Source organism: Leucoraja erinacea, unplaced genomic scaffold (assembly GCF_028641065.1).
Source record: "Leucoraja erinacea ecotype New England unplaced genomic scaffold, Leri_hhj_1 Leri_1399S, whole genome shotgun sequence".
NCBI classification, from domain to species: Eukaryota; Metazoa; Chordata; class Chondrichthyes; order Rajiformes; family Rajidae; genus Leucoraja; species Leucoraja erinaceus.
The window spans coordinates 18,334-37,086 of record NW_026575670.1 but is presented as its reverse complement, the minus strand read 5'-3'; positions in this window follow the sequence as shown (position 1 = coordinate 37,086).

Genomic DNA, 18,753 nt, shown 5'->3' with positions numbered 1-18,753 from the left:
CCCCTCTCACCTGAGCCCATATCCCCCATTTGCCACTCCTCCCATTTCTTCCTATCACCTTTCCGACCCATCTCCCTCATACCCTACTCCCTCCCCAATCCCCCCTCAGCTTCTCCCCTTGCACTCCCCTTCACTACACGTCCCCTCCCTAACCCTCCCCTCTCCACCGTCCCCTAAACCTCTGCACTCGCCATCCTCCACTCCACGGTCCCGTATCCCCCTAACCATCCCCCTCCAAAACTTTCGACTACACTCCGCATCTCCAGAACTCACAGAATGCCAAGCCGACTCAGCCACTTCTATCTAAACTAAAATATACTATACTACTATGACCGGACAGCAAACTATTGAACAGCAACCTTATGCTCCTCTCATAACAACTACGCGAACTATCCAACTATACATAAAAAATTCAGACAAGGATGAAGCACCAGATGAGGCAGGGGCAAAAGAGAAAGGAAGTTCTAAACGCTACCAACTCCAAGTTAGCAAATTAAGCATTCAACGAAACTCGGCACCAGACCATATACCTAGACCTCTGTCAGAACCTCAATCCCCGATCTCGACTACAAAATTTAACACACATCTACACATCACCAGAGTACAAAACTTTAAAACTCAAGCTACCCGATAAAACTACACCTCTAAGCACCCACGAAAAAATCTTGTCCCTCTACCACTCTAACATCCCAATAACTATACCATTCCATCTTCTTAAAACCCTCCCCTACCCCCTCTCCCCCCATCCTCGCTTCTCCCCCTTCGCTCTTCCTCACACATGTACCCTAATCCCCCTCTATCTCTCTCTCTATCTGTCTCCCCCTCTCGCTAACCTCACTTCCACTATCAAGTCAAGTGCAAAAGACAAACAACAAAACAACCAAACAAATTATAAACACAATCATAACACACATATTCGTTTACATCATAAATAATGGAAGGTAAAACGTTCAATAGAGTTAGTCCCTGGTGAGATAGGCGTTTACAGTCCGAATTGCCTCTGGGAAGAAACTCCTTCTCAACCTCTCCGTTCTCAGCGCATGGCAACGGATGCGTTTGCCTGACCGTAGCAGCTGGAACAGTCCGTTGCAGGGGTGGAAAGGGTCTCCCGTGATTTTATTTGCTCTGGAGTTGCACCTCCTGTTGTATAGTTCCTGCAGGGGGGCGAGCGAAGTTCCCATAGTGCGTTCGGCCGAACGCACTACTCTCTGCAGAGCCTTCTTGTCCTTGGCAGAGCAATTCCCAAACCAGATGGTAATGTTCCCGGACAAGATGCTTTCCACCGCCGCTACATAGAAGCACTGGAGGATCCTCGGCGGCACTTGGCAGTGTCGGACCCGCCAAAGACTGGGGAAGTGGAAGTGGTGGAGGAAGAATCAGGAAAGGTCTGGGTACAATATTCCCAAATGCCGCCGGAAAATGCGGGAGATTGTGGCGCGGACCGGGTAATAGGCGATGGGGAACGTTGCCGGGGGAACAGCGGGTGGGATGTTTAAACATCTAGAGACTAACTAAAACACAGTGAGTGTGCTCCCTCCCCCCCATTACAAGGCAACAACTGACCGATACGCTGCAGGCCCACGTGCCCAGTGACGAATATCACCAGGACTGAACGGCCCGGCACCAGGTACCAGTGGAACACCCATGACCCAAGTACCTTGGACCCAAGGACATCGGGTCCATCACTATTGTATTGGGCGCTGTGATTGTCGGGAAGGGCATGGGTGAATTATTATTGGTTTACTGTTGCTTGCCCGCTTGTGGTGTTCGGGGGGAATGTGGACACCTCGGCCTACATTCATGAATCTCCTGTTCCAAACTCGTTTCTCACCCTCAGCTATAAATTCGCCCAACGGCTCAATGTCTCAGCGTGCTGGGTGTGTACACGCATCCAGTACCACAGTGGGGACATCCCATTGTGGGCAGTCCCCTTAAATCATAGCGAACAATTGTCCGCCTGGTCTTTTTGTAGCGAGACCAGGAGTGGTGCGGCTAAGAACTGCCACCAATCCACCCTTGATTGCCAGTGTCACTGCATTGACGGGTGGTACATTCCGCCATTCAACCACATTCGAGCTTCCGCCTAACTGGTGCCGACGAGTCCAGTAATGGTCCCTGCCATTGCAACTTTGAGGGGCCGGGCCCTTCCCTGGGTAACAGTATCTGTACGACATACACCAGGGCGGCTCCCCCACACCCCGTTAATGGAACCTACTGGGTGTGTGGCCTGTGGGCCTACTCCTGGCTCCCGGGAATGCCCGGGGTGCACTGCGGGACATGGGAGTGACCAATGCCCTGGACGGGCTGCTGTTACCTGGCATATGTGGCACCCCACCTGAGACACTTGCCATCCTTACCCACATACCCCCGGCAAGGACATGTGTAACGGGCTATTACGGAGGCAGAGTGGTTCTGGGCCGTTGCATTTCCCTCCTATGATATTGCGATGCTGGCACGGGAAATGATTAACATGGCTTCAGCCATGGAAGAAATAGCCAACGAGACGGCAGACACCATGAGTGGGGAAAATAGGTCATCCAAGAACTAATAGCTGAAGTATGAGCACCGTAGCCCGACAGAACCGCATGGCCATAGATTTCACCCTGGCTGACAAAGGGGGCACGTGCTTTGATCGGGCGGGAGCGCTGTACTTATATTCCAGGTGAATCCGGGAACATCACCAACCTCGCTGACCACATCCAGGAAGCCGTGGAGTAGATTGGAAGGTTCGGAGAACAGTGCCACGGCTACAACCTCCCGGGAACATGGTGGCGTTTCGGGATGTTAGGAGGCTGGAGGACAACAGTGGTGCATTGGGGACTGACCATTGGGACAATCTTGTTGGCCGTAATATGACTGCGTTGTGTGTGTGGATTGTCATCACGACCCCGTGGCCTTTACTACAGCCTGCGGACCGGATGTGACGGTAACCAGATTGTTCCGGTGGGTGAATAATATACATGAATTGTGCCCGAACAGTTAGTGACCCAATAGCGCTGAGGCCATAACGTTATGTTTAAAGCCCATTTAATTGTATCAAAAAATAATTGATTTAACTTTAACGACACCATTACACCCCCCCCCCCCACCCACGACAAAAACTTACCCAACACCATGATACAAAATCATCAAACAACCATTTCATAAATATTCTAATCACCACTACACAATCCCGGTAAAGGGGCAAGCATCTGGCTCGGACAAAGCTCTCTTCCGCCGGGCGCCGTGACTCGCGGATGGCCAGATTGGCCGTGTTTAAACGCCATGGTCCTGTGGCCGACAGCGCTAAATTTAGAACCACAGCGCTGCAGCCGGTGGCACTTGGTTTAAAACCCCGCGCATTCTGACAGCGCCCGGTTTCAACCTTTCGCGTCAAGTCTGCAGCGCCGTGTGCATTGCTTTACGTGCCATGTCTGCAGCTGATAGCACATTGTTCCCGGGGGGTAGGGGGTGAGACCAAGCGGTGATCCGGTGCGAATACTTCAGCTGATAGATCTGTGATGCCTCTTTTACCCCACAGGGTGTCTGCCGTCTCATTGGCTATTTCTTCCATGTGAATTATTTCCCGTGCCAGCTTCGCAGTATCACAGTAGGGAAATGCAACAGCCCAGAACCACTCGGCCTCTGTAATAGCCCGTGTTACATGTCATTGGTTGTAATTTGAATTTGGGAGCAGCGCTATTGGCCATGACGACTGGTTTCTGCCTGTATAAATGCAGGCGCCGGGAAGCCATAAGGTCCTTCTGCAGAGTCCCTGCTTTCTCTACACTACCTGCCCCCTCCACCTATTTTCGCATTATCCGCAAACTTGGCCACAACGCCTTCATTTTCCTCGTCCAAATCGTGAAGTAGCGGCCCCAGTACCGACCCTTACGGAACTCCACTAGTCACTGCAGCCAACCAGATACAGCCCCATTTATTGCCACTCTGCCTTCTGTCAAGCAGCCAACCTGCTATCCATGCTAGTATCAGCCCTTTGATACCGTGGGCTCTCACCCTCAACAGCAGTCTCAGGTGTAGCAACTTATCAAAAACATTCTGAAAATCTAGGTAAACAACATCTACTGACTGTCTTTTGTCTGTCCTGCTATTTCCTTCTGCAAAGAATTCCAGCAAATTTGCCACAATTCCATGCTGACAGGGATATTTTATCATGAACTTCTAGGTACTGTGTAACCTCATCCTTTATATGATTCTAAAATCTTACCAACCACTGAAGTCAGACTAACCGGCCGATAGTTCCCACTATTCTGCTTTGCTCCCTTCTTGTGCAGCGGGGTAATATTGGCAATTATAAGCAACTGGCTCCAGTGATTCCTGAAATATCACTATCAATGCCTCCACAATATTTAAAGCCACCTCTTTCAGAACCTTAGGGTGCAGTCCATCTGGTCCAGTTTACATCAACCTTCAGCCATTTCAGCTTAATCCCAAGCACCACCTCCCCAGTAATAGCCAGTCCATGACTTCCACCCCCTGACTCTCTTGAATGTCAGACACGTTTCAGGTGTTTTCTGTCACAGTCTGCCCTCTCCTCATGCTCATCCACTTCACCTCCCGGTACTTTTCCACCGGTCCCTCCTTCTCCTCACCTGCCTGCCTGCCACTCCCCTCTCATCAGCCCAACTCTCCTCACCTGTTGCACTCAGTTGCCTCTGATCACCTGTTAACCCGGTATATAGACTCTCCTCACCGTTCACACAGTGCCAGATTGTTCTCAGCATTCATGCAAGACTCTCCAGCGATTTCCCGACTGCCTACACGGATTCGAACCTGCCTGCCCCTGACCATCCCGTCCTGTCGTCTTCCCGGATATCACCTCAGCCTTCTGTCCTCGACCACGGCCTTCGTCCCGTACCTCCTGGTTTCTGTCTGCCTCTCTCCTGGGCTGTTTGGTGTATCCCTGCAACGGCTCCTCGACTTCCTGCCTGGCTTCGACTCTCCTTTCGTCTGTCCCTCGCTGGTTTGTTTGAATCGTGTGTTGGATCTCCTGGTTACCGGACCTTCCGCTACCCCGACTACGTCTCCTGCCTGCCCCTCTTCGGAACCCTCGCTCAATCCTGAGCCTCTGTGTGAGTACGGTGTACCCATTCCTGTGTTACTACTCTGTGTTACAGTATCGTAATAAAGTTCATTACCAATTATACCTGCCTGATTCTGTGCTGCTATTGGGTCCAAGCTATACCCGTTACAATAAATTGGATAGATATATGGAAGAGAAAGGAATGGAGGGTTATGGTCTGAGTGCAGGTAGATGGGACTAGGTGGGCGTAAGTGTTTGGCACGGACTAGAAGGGCCGAGATGGCCTGTTTCTGTACTGTAATTGTTATATGGTTAAATGCGGCCCGAACTGGGATTTTCTTGCTGGGATGTTCACTGTACCCCGTTACCCGGAGCAACAACCTTAACTAAATAACGGGAGCTGCGGTGTGACCTGCTGACTCTGACGCTCGGCGTTTGACACCCCGACCTATGAAAGCAAGACATATGTCACTGACGAACAGGGAAGTTCACTCAATAAATTCCTCTCGTCTTCCTCATAGTTGTGACAACAACGTCACGTTCATGGCAGTGAATAACTGAGGCAGGTGCGGACGATCGAAGGAAGGGTTGGTGATGAAGGAAGCTGGTGTCTAATAGTCACCGCCCTGGTTCATTGACGCCAACCCCTTAACTACACTGGTGTTATGTGGAGGAGATGGGTGGCCAGAGGATTTGGCACTTCTCTGAACGTCAGAGAATGGCTCTGCTCTCTCTGCTATTCCTCGCCGCTCTCCAGGGTGAGTTACATGTTCAGTCTATTGTCGCGTGTACATGGATAGGACAGGTTTGGGGGGATATGGACCAGAAGGGTCTGGTGTAGATGGGACATGTTGGCCGGTGTGGGCAAGTTGGGCCGAAGGGCCTGTTTCCATTCCATAACAGTCTACAGTTTGTTGCCTGCTATCCAGTCAGTCAGTGAATCTGTGGAATTCTCTGCCACAGAAGGTAGTTGAGGCCACAGTTCTTGTGGCTAAAGGGATCAGGGGGTATGGAGAGAAGGCAGGTAAAGGATACTGAGTTGGATAATCAGCCATGATCATATTGAATGGCGAATGGTGCAGGCTCGAAGGGCCGAATGGCCTCTGCTCCTGCACCTATATGTTTCTATGTTTGGGGGAGGGGTAGCTTGGGACATGTTGGCTGGTGTGGGGCATGTGGACTGGTTGGGCCGAAGGGCCGAAGTTTTTCCACACTGTATACTGTTACCGAGATGAGAAAAGCATTTTTTTCACACACAGAGGGTGGTGAATCTCTGGAATTCTCTGCCACAGAAGGTAGTTGAGGACACAGTTCATTGGCTATATTTAAGAGGGAGTTAGATGTGGCCCTTGTGGCTAAAGGGATCAGGGGGTATGGAGAGAAGGCAGGTACAGGATACTGAGTTGGATAATCAGCCATGATCATATTGAATGGCGAATGGTGCAGGCTCGAAGGGCCAAATGGCCTCTACTCCTGCACCTATTTTCTATGTTACACCAGCACCTGTGTGTGTGTGTGTGTGTGTGTGTGTGTGTGTGTGTGTGTGTGTGTGTGTGTGTGTGTGTGTGTGTGTGTGTGTGTGTGTGTGTGTGTGTGTGTGTGCGTGTGTGTGTGTGTGTGTGTGTGTGTGTGTGTGTGTGTGTGTGTGTCCACAACTCTCTGCGATTTCTTGCGGTTCTTGGACGGAGCTGCTCCCAAACCGTCATAAAACGCTCCCTGAGGTGCATCGGTAGATATTTTTGGTCTATCTTCGGTGTAAACCAGCCTCTGCAGTTTCTTGCGAATTATTTTTAATTATGCACAGATTGTGCGTCAGGTAACTTGCGAACATGTCAGAGAATGTCTGCGGATTTTTTTTAATACAATACAATGAAATAATACTTCATCAGCCAAGTACGTTTTTCGACAAACGAGGAATTTCAAAGATTCACAACAGGTCCCTCTACATTCCCATCCAGTAAGATTGCCGCAGGAACATCTGGCAGCAATCCAGTCCGAAAATAGACATCAGTGTTTACATCTCACTATCCCATCGCTATATTTAAGAGGGAGTTAGATGTGGCTCATGTGGTTAAAGGGATCAGGGGGTATGGAGGGAAGGCAGGTACAGGATACTGAGTTGGATGATCAGCTATGAACATAGTGAATGGCGGTGCAGGCTCGAAGGGCCGATTGGCCTCTACTCCTGCACTTATATTCTATGTTTCTATGTATCTATGTTTCTATGTTTAAGAAACAGTTGGACAGGTACATCAGTAGGATTCTAAATTAATTCTGGTTTACAAAACAAGGTGCGTGGATGCAGATGGAACTGAGGGCGAAGCCGCGACATTTTCGCGTTGTTCTGGGCGGCAATGCCATGGTCCGGGTGGAATTTCAGACGAAACTGGGTGTTGAACCTGGTCAACCTCACCCCCGGAGACGTCGGAGATTATCAGTTCGAGCTGACAATGGAAGACGGGACGATTCTCCGCACAAATTTCACCGGACGGCTCTACGGTAAAGTATTGATGGACGCCTTGTGAAAGGAATTGATGCAACGGACCGTTGTGGGCTCCGCGTCACTTTAATTATCGAAGGGTTGCTGAGAGCAGAGGGATCGGGGTTGGGGCGGGGGGGGGGGTGGGGGTGGGTGGGGTGTGGCTGGGGTGGTGGGTGGGTGGGTGTGGAGGGGGTGGGTGTGGGTGGTGGGTGGGTGGGCGTGAGGTGTAAGGGGGGGGGTGTGGGTGGGGATGGGGTGCGTAGGGGGTGTGGGGTTGGGGGGGTGGGGTGGTGGGGAGGGTGGTGTTTTGGGTGGTGGTGGGTGGGGGTGTGGGTGTGTAGGGGGTGGGTGGGGGTGTGTGGGTGGGAGGAGTGGGGTGTAAAGGGCGGGGGTGGGGTGTGGGGTGGGTGGGGTGGTGGGGGTGGGGGTGTGGTGGGGTGGGGGGTGGGTGGGGTGTGGGTTGGGGGTGTGGGGGTGGTGAGGTGGTGTGTGGTGGGGTGGGGTGGGTGGGGGGATGTGTGTTGTGGGTGGGGGTGGGGGTGGGGGTGGGGGTGTGGTTGGAGGGGGATGGGTGGTGGGGTGTTGGGGTTGGGGGTGGGGTGGGGTTGTGGGTGGGGGTAGATTTTTGGATAGGTAGGGTAGGTGAGGATGGGGGGGGGGTGGGGTTGGGGGGGAGGGGTGTGGGGTGGGGGTGGGTGAGTTTGGGGGTGGCGTGGGGGTGGTGTGAGGGGTGGGCGGGGGTGGGGGAGTGGATAGGGGTGGGGGGGGGGGGTGGGGGAGGGGGAAGAAGGTTATAATTACCATATAACCATTTAACCATATAACAATTACAGCACGGAAACAGGCCATCTCGTCCCTTCTAGTCCGTGCCGAACACGTATTCTCCCCTAGTCCCATCTACCTGCACTCACACCATAACCCTCCATTCCCTTCCCGTCCATATAACTATCCAATTTATTTTTAAATGATGAAATCGAACCTGCCTCCACCACCTTCACTGGAAGCTCATTCCACACAGTTACCACTCTCTGAGTAAAGAAGTTCCCCCTCATGTTACCCCTAAACATCTGTGCCTTAATTCTCAAATCATGTCCCCTTGTTTGAATCTTCCCTACTCTCAGTGGGAAAAGCTTGTCCACGTCAACTCTGTCTATCCCTCTCATCATTTTAAAGACCCCTATCAAGTCCCCCCTTAACCTTCTGCGCTCCAAAGAATAAAGACCTAACTTGTTCAACCTATCTCTGTAACTTAGTTGCTGAAACCCAGGCAACATTCTAGTAAATCTCCTCTGTACTCTCTCTATTTTTTGACATCTTTCCTATAATTGGGCGACCAGAATTGTACACCATGCTCCAGAATAAATTTAATAAATAATGTTGTGTTTTTGTCGGCATCGTCACTTGCATACATGCAAAAATAAAGTCCCTGGAACAAGTACACGTGCCAATAAGTCAATCACTCAACAAGTCCGTCCTCCGATACACCCATCCCTCCCCTCTCATTGTTTACAAACCAGCTGTGACTCACATTTGAGTAAGAAAGAACTGCAGATGCTGGTAAAATCGAAGGTAGACACAAAGTGCTGGAGTAACTCAGCGGGGCAGGCAGCATCTCTGGGGAGAAGGAATGGGCGACATTTCGGTTGAGACCCTTCTTCAGACTGATATCAGGGGAGGACGGGGTGGGCCATGATAGAATGTAGTCGGGGACAGTAAGACTGGAGGGAAAAGGGGGAAGGGGATTGAGAGAGGGGGGAAGCAAGGGCGATCTGAAGTTAGATAAGTCAATGTTCATAGTTTGCGGATGAGACGAAGCTGGGGGACAGTGTTAGCTGTGAGGAGGATGCTAGGAGGCAGCAAGGTGACTTGGATACGCTGGGTGAGTGGGCAAATGCATGGCAGATGCAGTATAATGTGGATAAATGCGACGTTATCCACTTTGGTGGCAAAAACAAGAAGTAGACTTTTATCTGAATGGTGGCCGATTAGGAAAAGGGGTGATGCAACGAGACCTGGGTGTCATGGTACACCAGTCATTGAAAGTAGGCATGCAGGTGCAGCAGGCAATGCAGAAAGCGAATGGTATGTTAGCATTCATAGCAAAAGGATTTCAGTATAGGAACAGGGAGGTTCTACTGCAGTTGTACAGGGTCTTGGTGAGACCACACCTGGAGTATTGCGTACAGTTTTGGTCTCCTAATCTGCGGAAAGACATTCTTGCCATAGAGGGAGTGCAGAGAAGGTTCACCAGACTGATTCCTCGGATGGGTGGACTTTCATATGAAGAAAGACTGGGTAGACTCGGCTTGTACACGTTAGAATTTATGAGATTGAGGGGGGGATCTTATAGAGACTAACAAAATTCTTAAGCGGTTGGTCAGGCTAGATGCAGGAAGATTATTCCCGATGTTGGGGAAGTACAGGACAAGGGGTTACAGTTTAAGGATAAAGGGGAAATCCTTTAGGACCGAGATGAGAAAAACATTTTTTTCTCTGCCACAGAAGGTAGTTGAGGCCACAGTTCATTGGCTATATTTAAAAGGGAGTTCGTTGTGGCCCTTGTGGCTAAAGGGATCAGAGGGTATGGATAGAAGGCAGGTACAGGATACTGAGTTGGATGATCAGCCATGATCATATTGAATGGCGAATGGTGCAGCCTCTACTCCTGCACCTATTGTCTATGTTTCTATGTTTCTATAGCACTGGGGTGTAAACTACCCAAGCGAAATATGAGGTGCTGCTCCTCCAATTTGCGCTGGGCCTCACTCTGGCCATGGAGGAGGCCCAGGACAGAGAGGTCAGATTGTGAATGGGAGGGGGAGTTGAAATGCTGATTTCCCGTTGGCCCAGCGTTGACCCATTCCTTCCCTCCAGAGATGCTGCCTCACCCGCTGAGTTACTCAAGCATCTTGTGTCCACCTGTGACTCTCATTTATTGTACACAGATCCCGTTTCGAACCCCTCCATTGAAACGAAGCTGGAGGGCGATGAGGGGCGAGCGAACGCGACCCTGACGTGCGGGGTTGAAGCTGGGACCGATCCCAAGTATAACTGGACGGTGGGCGGGGAGAGTGTGGCGACCAACAACAGCAAGTATTTAATCCATCTCTACATCGGGGACATGGGGGGGAAGGGAACGGCAGCGCGGGATCCCGTACAAACCTGTTCCTCTCGCGTTTCACAGGCTCGCCGACCGCCACCCCACCCCTCTCACCCGCCCCCTCACCCCTTCAACCCCACCCCCACTAACCCCCACTCCTCCCCCTCTACCAACTTCCAACCGCCCCACTCACCTCCTCAACCTCCACCCCCCATCAACCACTCAACTACCGCTCCCACAACCATAGAGACATAGAAAACAGGTGCAGGAGTAGGCCATTCGGCCCTTCGAGCCTGCACCGCCATTCAATATGATCATGGCTGATCATCCAACTCGGTATCCTGTATCAGTATCCAGTATTCTTCTCTCCATACCCCCTGATCCCTTTAGCCACAAGGGCCACATCTAACTCCCTCTTAAATATAGCCAATGAACTGGCCTCAACTACCTTCTGTGGCAGAGAGTTCCACAGATTCACCACTCTCTAACATCGGGAAAGGTTGAACAAGTTAGGGCTTTATTCTTTGGAGCGCAGAAGTTTAAGAGGGAACTTGATAGAGGTTTTTTAAATGATGAGAGGGATAGACAGAGTTGACGTGGAAAAGCTTTTCCCACTGAGAGTAGGGAAGATTCAAACACGGGGACATGACATGAGAATTAAGGGACTGAAGTTTAGGGGTAACATGAGGGGGAACTTCTTTACTCAGAGAGTGGTGGCTGTGTGGAATGAGCTTCCAGTGAAGGTGGTGGAGGCAGGTTCGTTTTTATAATTTAAAAATAAATTGGACAGTTATATGGACGGGAAGGGAATGGAAGGTTATGGCCTGAGCGCAGGTATATGGGACTAGGGGAGAATATGTGTTCGGCACGGACTAGAAGGGGCGAGATGGCCTGTTTCCGTGCTGTAATTGTTATATGGTTATATGGTTATATGGGAACAATCTTCCTGCATCTAGCCTGTCCAACCCCTTAAGAATTCTGTAAGTTTCTATAAGATCCCCCCTCAATCTTCTAAATTCTAGCGTAAACCAACCCCACTCATTCCCACAACCCCCCTGAACCACACTCCCTCACCTCTCACTCACCCCCCTCACCCCACCTCCCAACCCCCCTCAACTCCCCCCACAACCGCTCCCACTAACCCCCACACGCTCTCAACTATCCCTCCCACTCAACTAACCCCTCACCCCCTCACCCCCCCTCACACCCCTCTCACCCCTCTCACACCCCCCTCCCCCACCCCCCTCACCCGCCCCACTCACCCTACCCCCTCACTGTAAAGAAGTGGTTTCAACACACTGTAGCTTTACTTCTTTTATTCATACTGTTACATTACAGAGAGCACTAGCTGTACGTGGTCTGTCACGCTGACTAGAGAGAGGACAGTGGGTGGGGAGGTTGTAATTATACTTGTGATATGGGGAGTGGTTAGTAGTGGTGAGGTCACTAAATTAAAGGTACATGCACATGTCATCTACATCCTTCCCCTTAGAAACGAAAGACAAACAGGATAGTGACAGGGCGACCACGTCTCATGCGCTATAAACGGTTAAGCAAAGTCCCCATAGCGGACAGGCGGCTTGACGACACGTCCCGACCGGGTTCGCATCCCGCCATGTTCCCTCCCTGCAGGAAGAAGTGGAACAGGTGCAGACGGCCGAGCCGGAACGGGGGAGCTGGGAGGGGATGGAGTAGACGGAGATGAAGGAGGGGATGCGGGCACAGCAGCCGGCAGCGCGCGGGCTGGCGAGGGAGGAAGAGCCGGGGGTGGAACGGATTGATAGAGTTGAGAGGGCAGAGACCGAGGCATGCGAGGAGCGGCGGGCGGGCGGAGCAGCGGCCGGGGGCCGAGACTGCAGCGGGGGAGCAAAAGGATCCGCGGGCGGTGGTGGAGGCTCGTTGACGAGCCGCAAATGTTGGCGGAATTGGCGGTAGACGGTTCCCGCATGGTCGACAAGATAGGACCGAGGCAAACCAGCAGAGCCGATGATGGTGGCTAGCCTGGGGTGACCGGAGGGGGACTACATGCAGACGACCTGACCGGGGAAGAGGCGCGGAAGGGGGTGGCAGGGTTTATCATGGGAGCGCTTCTGGACATCGTGCTTGAGGGCAATGCGTTCCTGGACAGCAGCGGGCTTGAGGACGGAGGGAATGAGGGAGCGCTGGGCCACCGGGATCGGTGGTCTGGTGGTGCGAGACATGAGCCGCTGAGCAGGGGAGCCCATTGCAGGGTCGCGGGAGATGTTGCGAAGGGTAAGGGGGGCAAGATAAAAATCGGAGTGAGACAGACGACACTGTTCCAGCAAGTTCTTTGCACTGCGGACGGCGCGCTCGGCCAGACCGTTGCTTTGCGGGTACTCAGGGCTGCTGGTGAAGTGTCGGAAGTTCCAGCTGGCCGCGAAAGCCCGAAACTCGGAGCTGGTGAATTGGCTGCCGTTGTCCGACTGCAGGCTGGCCGGGGAGCCGAAGGTAGAGAAGTGGCGGCGCAGCTGGTCGACAACGGCCGAAGTGGTGAGGGAATGCAGCTGGTCAACCTCAAACCAGTTGGAGTAAGAGTCGACAAGGACCAGGAAGTGTTTGTCTCGCCACTCGAAAATGTCAGTGGCAACCGCCATCCAGGGCAGTTCGGGGGCTGGCTGTTGCAGAAGCGGATGTCGTTGCTGGTGGGGGGCGAGACTGTTGCAGGTGGAACACGAGGAGACCCTCTCCTGGATGTATTGGGCCATACCAGGCCAGTAGAACTGGCTCTGGGCGTGAGACAAGGTGGCTTCGGCCACAGGATGACCGCGGTGGGCGGCTTGAAAATAGTGGTCGTGCAGCGCAGCAGGCACTACCACCTTGTGTCCTTTCACAACCACGCCGTCGTGTAGTAGTAGCTCATCACAGACCAGGAAGTAGGGCACGGCACCAGCCGGCAAAGTGGAAGGACGGTCGGGCCAGCCCTGCTGGATGATGGCAGCAAGCTGTTGCAGGGCAGGATCACTGGCAGTGTGTGGACCAGGGACTGCATCTGCTGCGAAGGGACAATATTCACATTGAGCACCATCAGGTTGGACATTTCATAGGGGTGGCGATCGGGGGACGTTAGCGGGGCGCGGGATAGCGTGTCGGACACCAACATGTCTTTGCCCTTACGATAGACGATTTTGAAAGTGAAACGCTGGAGTTGCAGCATCATGCGCTGCAGTCGTGATGAGGCAACATGGATCGGCTTGTTGAGGATGGTGACAAGCGGCTGGTGGTCGGTTTCAACGGTGAAAGTGTTGCCAAGAATGTAGTCCTTAAACTTTGAGCTGGCAAACACCACAGCCAGCAACTCCTTTTCGATCTGAGCATAGCGCTGCTCTGCAGGGGTCATGGTGCGGGACGCGTAGGAAACAGGCAGCTGCAAGCCGTCATGGAGCTGTAGACAAGCGGCACCGAGCCCGAACTGAGAGGCGTCGCAGGTGACAATAATCGGACGCTGCAGGTCAAAACATTTGAGTGTTGGGGTACTGATCAGCCTGGATTTGAGGATGTCGAAAGCTTTCTGGTGTTGAGGGAACCAAGCCCAGGCCGTGTCCTGCTTTGTCAAGTCCCTCAGCGGTGCGCTCAGCTCACTGAGGTCGGGGATAAACTTCCCCAGGTAATTAACCATGCCCAGGAACCGTTGCAGGCTGGGCACATCAGTAGGTGATGACATCTCGGAGATGGCGGCCGTTTTCTGCGGGTCGGGTTTCAGCCCCGAGGCTGTGAATACATGTCCAACATATGTGACCTCCGGGACGCGGAACCGGCATTTCTTGGGGTTCAGTTTCAAGTTGATCTTCCGGGCCCGGTCTAGGACTTGGCGGAGGTTGAAGTCGTGCTCGGCGACATCCTTACCGTAGACCAGGATGTCGTCAACGACGATGGCACACGGTAGACCGGAAAACAGTTGCTCCATTGTCCGCTGGAACACCTCGCCTGCAGAGTTGATTCCGAATGGCATCCGGAGGAACCTAAACCTGCCGAAAGGGGTGCTGAAAGTAGTCAGGTAGGAGGATTGCTCGTCAAGCGGTATCTGCCAGAAGGAGCTCTTGCCATCGAGGACAGAAACGATTGTGGCCGGACCAACCTGTGCAGCGACGTCCTCTCCTGTTCTCATGGGGTAGTGCGGGCGTTTGATGGCAAGGTTCAGGCCTTTGGGGTTGATGCAAATGGGTATTTCGCTTTTGTCCTTTTTCGCGGCAACAACCATGGTGGAGACCCACTTGGTGGGTTCGCTGACCGCCTTTAGGATGCCCATTTGTACCATGCTGTGCAGCGTCGATTCTACTTTGTCCTTCATGGCGAAGGAGACACGGTGTGGTGCACGGATCACAGGCTCGACCGTGCGGTCAACAAGAATCTTGTAGCTGCAGAGCAGCTCGCCCAGCTCTTCATCAAAGCGGTCAGGATATTCGATCAACGGGTTCATTAGGGCCTGCACCTTGTGGATGTCACGGTGGAAGGAGACCAGGCCCAGGTCCTGGCATGCTTGGATGCCCAACAGGGTAATGCAGTTGGAATCGAGAAAATAGAGAGTGAGGGGCCGAGTGGTCACCAGTATCTTGCAGTGCAGGGTTGCCTTTCCCACAGGAACAAGCACCCCTCCCCCGTACGCATGCAAAGTGGAGCGATCAGAAATAACTGGCTCATTAGTTTTTATATTCCTGAAGAGACTTGTTGACATTACATTCGCGACGGCCCCGTCTCAATCTTCGCGGTGAAGGTCGAGTTGTGTACAGTTACGCGAACTGAAGGGTCTGTTATCACAGCAGGTGCATCGAACAGAGAAAATATGCTGGCCTCCCCCTGAGAGGAACCGGAGTCAGACACAGGGAGTTTGTAGGACTGGTACTGGGAACCGAGCTCGCTATCTGCTTGCTCCAAGTTGTTTAACATACGCCTTGGAGCAGCAACAGGTTTCCCACGGGAACGGCAGACAGCAGAAAAAATGGTTCAATTTCCTGCAGTAGTTGCATGTTTTACCCAAGGCAGGGCATACATTGAACTGATGTGTAGTAAAGTTGCAATTGGGGCACCTACGCTGGGTACGTCCCCCGGGAGCAGCGCCGGCCCCCGGTGGTCGTGGCGGGGTCATGTTCCGCCGACGGCTGGTAACGCTGGCGTAGTTAATGTCGTGATCAGCCGGTGACACCGCCGAGGTGACAGCTTCGGCCAAACGGCAGGCATGCATTGCTTCATTAAAGGACAGGTCGGGCTTGCGCAAAAGTTCAGCCCTTAGCTTTTCATCGCGTAGAGCATAAACCAGAATGTCCCTGGTCAGTTCCTCGGGGGTCAGCGTGTCAAGGCGGCAGCGCCTGGCCAGGTGCCGCCGCGCAGCGACATCATTCTCAGCAGATTCACCCGGGTGCTGACGCCGCCCGAACAGTTTAAAACGTTCTAAGATGCAGTTAGAGGGAATGTCGCAAATCGCGGTAAACTTAGCCAATAAACATACCGGGTCCCGAGCAGATTCACCCTCATCGTAGACGAAAAAGTCGGACCGTTCCAGGGCATCGGGTCCAGCCAGGTTGAGAAGCAGAGAAGCTTTGACCGCAGGGGTGGCGGCAGGATGAGCGATTGTGACATAGTGGTTGAAGTCACGTCTAAACACATCCCATCGATGGGCAATGTCTGAATCGAAATCGAGCACATCGGGTTTGCGGCAAGAAGTGGCCATAACAAGGAAATATAGAGAGGGAACAAGAAACTGGGGCAAAAACTAAATAAACAACCGATAGACAGGAGGCGCAAGGGTAAGACGTATGACACCATGTAAAGAAGTGGTTTCAACACACTGTAGCTTTACTTATTTTATTCATACTGTTACATTACAGAGAGCACTAGCTGTACGTGGTCTGTCACGCTGACTAGAGAGCGGACAGTGGATGGGGAGGTTGTAATTATACTTGTGATATGGGGAGTGGTTAGTAGTGGTGAGGTCACTAAATTAAAGGTGCATGCACATGTCATCTACACTCACCCCTCCCTTCAACCCCCCCGTCACCCTCCCCCCTAACCCCCCCCCCCCCCCCCCCCCCCTCACCCCCCTCTCACCCCCCCCCCCCCCCTCAACCACCACCACACCCCCCCGACTCACCCCCCCTCTCCTAGCAGTTCCATTCTCTCAGCATATGACAGTCTCGCCATCCCGGGAATTAACCTGGTGAACCTACGCTGGGCTCCCTCAATAGCAAGGATGTCCTTCCTCAAATTAGGGGACCAAAACTGCACACAATACTCCAGGTGTGGTCTCACCAGGGCTCTGTACAACTGCAGCAGGACCTCTTTGCTCCTGTACTCAACTCCTCTTGTTATGAAGGCCATCAGACCAAAACTACACACAATACTCCAGGTGTGGTCTCACCAGGGCCCTGTACAACTGCAGAAGGACTTTCTTGTTCCTAAACTCAACTCCTCTGGTTATGAAGGCCAACATGCCTTTAGCTTTCTTCACTGCCTGCTTTACCTGCATGCTTACTTCCATAGACTGATGTACAAGGACACCAAGATCTCGCTGTAAATATTATTGCAATAAGTGATAAAATTTTATTTTTATTTAAATAAAGCAAGTATTTACTGTCGGTAAACGGCAGTGTACTGACCATCGAAGATGTGACCAGGTCTGACTGCAAGGTGTATACGTGCGTGGTGTGGAACGAACACAATCGAGAGAAGGTTGACTTCAACGCCACTGGTAAGTCCAGTTCAGTTTATTGTCACTTGTACCGAGGTACAGGGAAAAGGTTTGTAGCGGGCTATCCAATCAGCAGAAGGGTCTCGACCCGAAACATCGCCCATTCATGCAGGTGCAGCAGGCAGTGAAGCAAGCGAATGGCATGTTAGCCTTGATAACAAGAGGAGTCGAGTATAGGAGCAAAGAGGTCCTTCTGCAGTTGTACAGGGCCCCAGTGAGACCACACCTGGAGTATTGTGTACAGTTTTCGCCCTGTTGGCCTTCATAACAAGACTAGTTGAGTATCGGAGCAAAGAGGTCCTTCTGCAGTTGTACAGGGCCCTAGTGAGACCACACCTGGACTATTGTGTGCAGTTTTGGTCTCCTAATTTGAGGAAGGACATTCTTGCTATTGAGGGAGCCCAGCGTAGGTTTACAAGGTTAATTCCCGGGATGGCGGGACTGTCATATGCTGAGAGAATGGAGCGGCTGGGCTTGTACACTCTGGAGTTTAGAAGGATGAGAGGGTATCTCATTGAAACATATAAGATTGTTAAGGGTTTGGACACACTAGTGGCTGGAAACATGTTCCCGATGTTGGGGGAGTCCAGAACCAGCGGCCACAGTCTAAGAATAAGGAGTAAGCCATTTAGAACGGAGACAAGGAAACACTTTTTCTCACAGAGAGTTGTGAGCCTGTGGAATTCTCTACCACAGAAGGTAGTTGAGGCCACAGTTCATTGGCTATATTTACGAGGGAGTTAGATGTGGCCCTTGTGGCTAAAGGGATCAGGGGGTATGGAGAGAAGGCAGGTACAGGATACTGAGTTGGATGATCAGCCATGATCATATTGAATGGCGAATGGTGCAGGCTCGAAGGGCCGAATGGCCTCTACTCCTGCACCTTTTTTCTATGTTTCTATGTTTCCATATCAAAAAAATAAGTTGTGGCTTTTTCTCCTTTCAGAGTCAGTGAACTTTACGTTGTGCAGAGGGGCGACTCGCCCAACGGATGTTTGGATGATCTCGTGTGTGGTTCTTGGTGTCGGTGTGTGTGTGTTTGCATTTGTGGCTATCAGTGTTTTTTTGTGGAAGAAGTACACGTGTTCGAGAGGAACGGGGGGAGCTGGTGCCGATGCCGCAACCGAGATGCCGCGTGAAAACAGTCACCCCTCGGCGGAACCAAGACCGAGCGCCAACGAGTGTCCCGGCGAGAAAACAAGCCCTTCGGCCCAACTCATCCATGCTGGCGGACATGCTCCATCCACACCAGCGACAGAGGCACACATCGCGGAAACAATCCCTTTGACTTAACACCCTCACAGCGATTAAGATGCCCCATCTACACTGGTCACAGAGTCTCCTGGTGGGGCCGGGAGTTGTGGCCGGGAGGCGCTACCCACCTGGAGGACGAGGAGAGAGGGGGGGTCCCTTCATCTCCTGGAGCCGGGGAGGAGCGGGCGTCC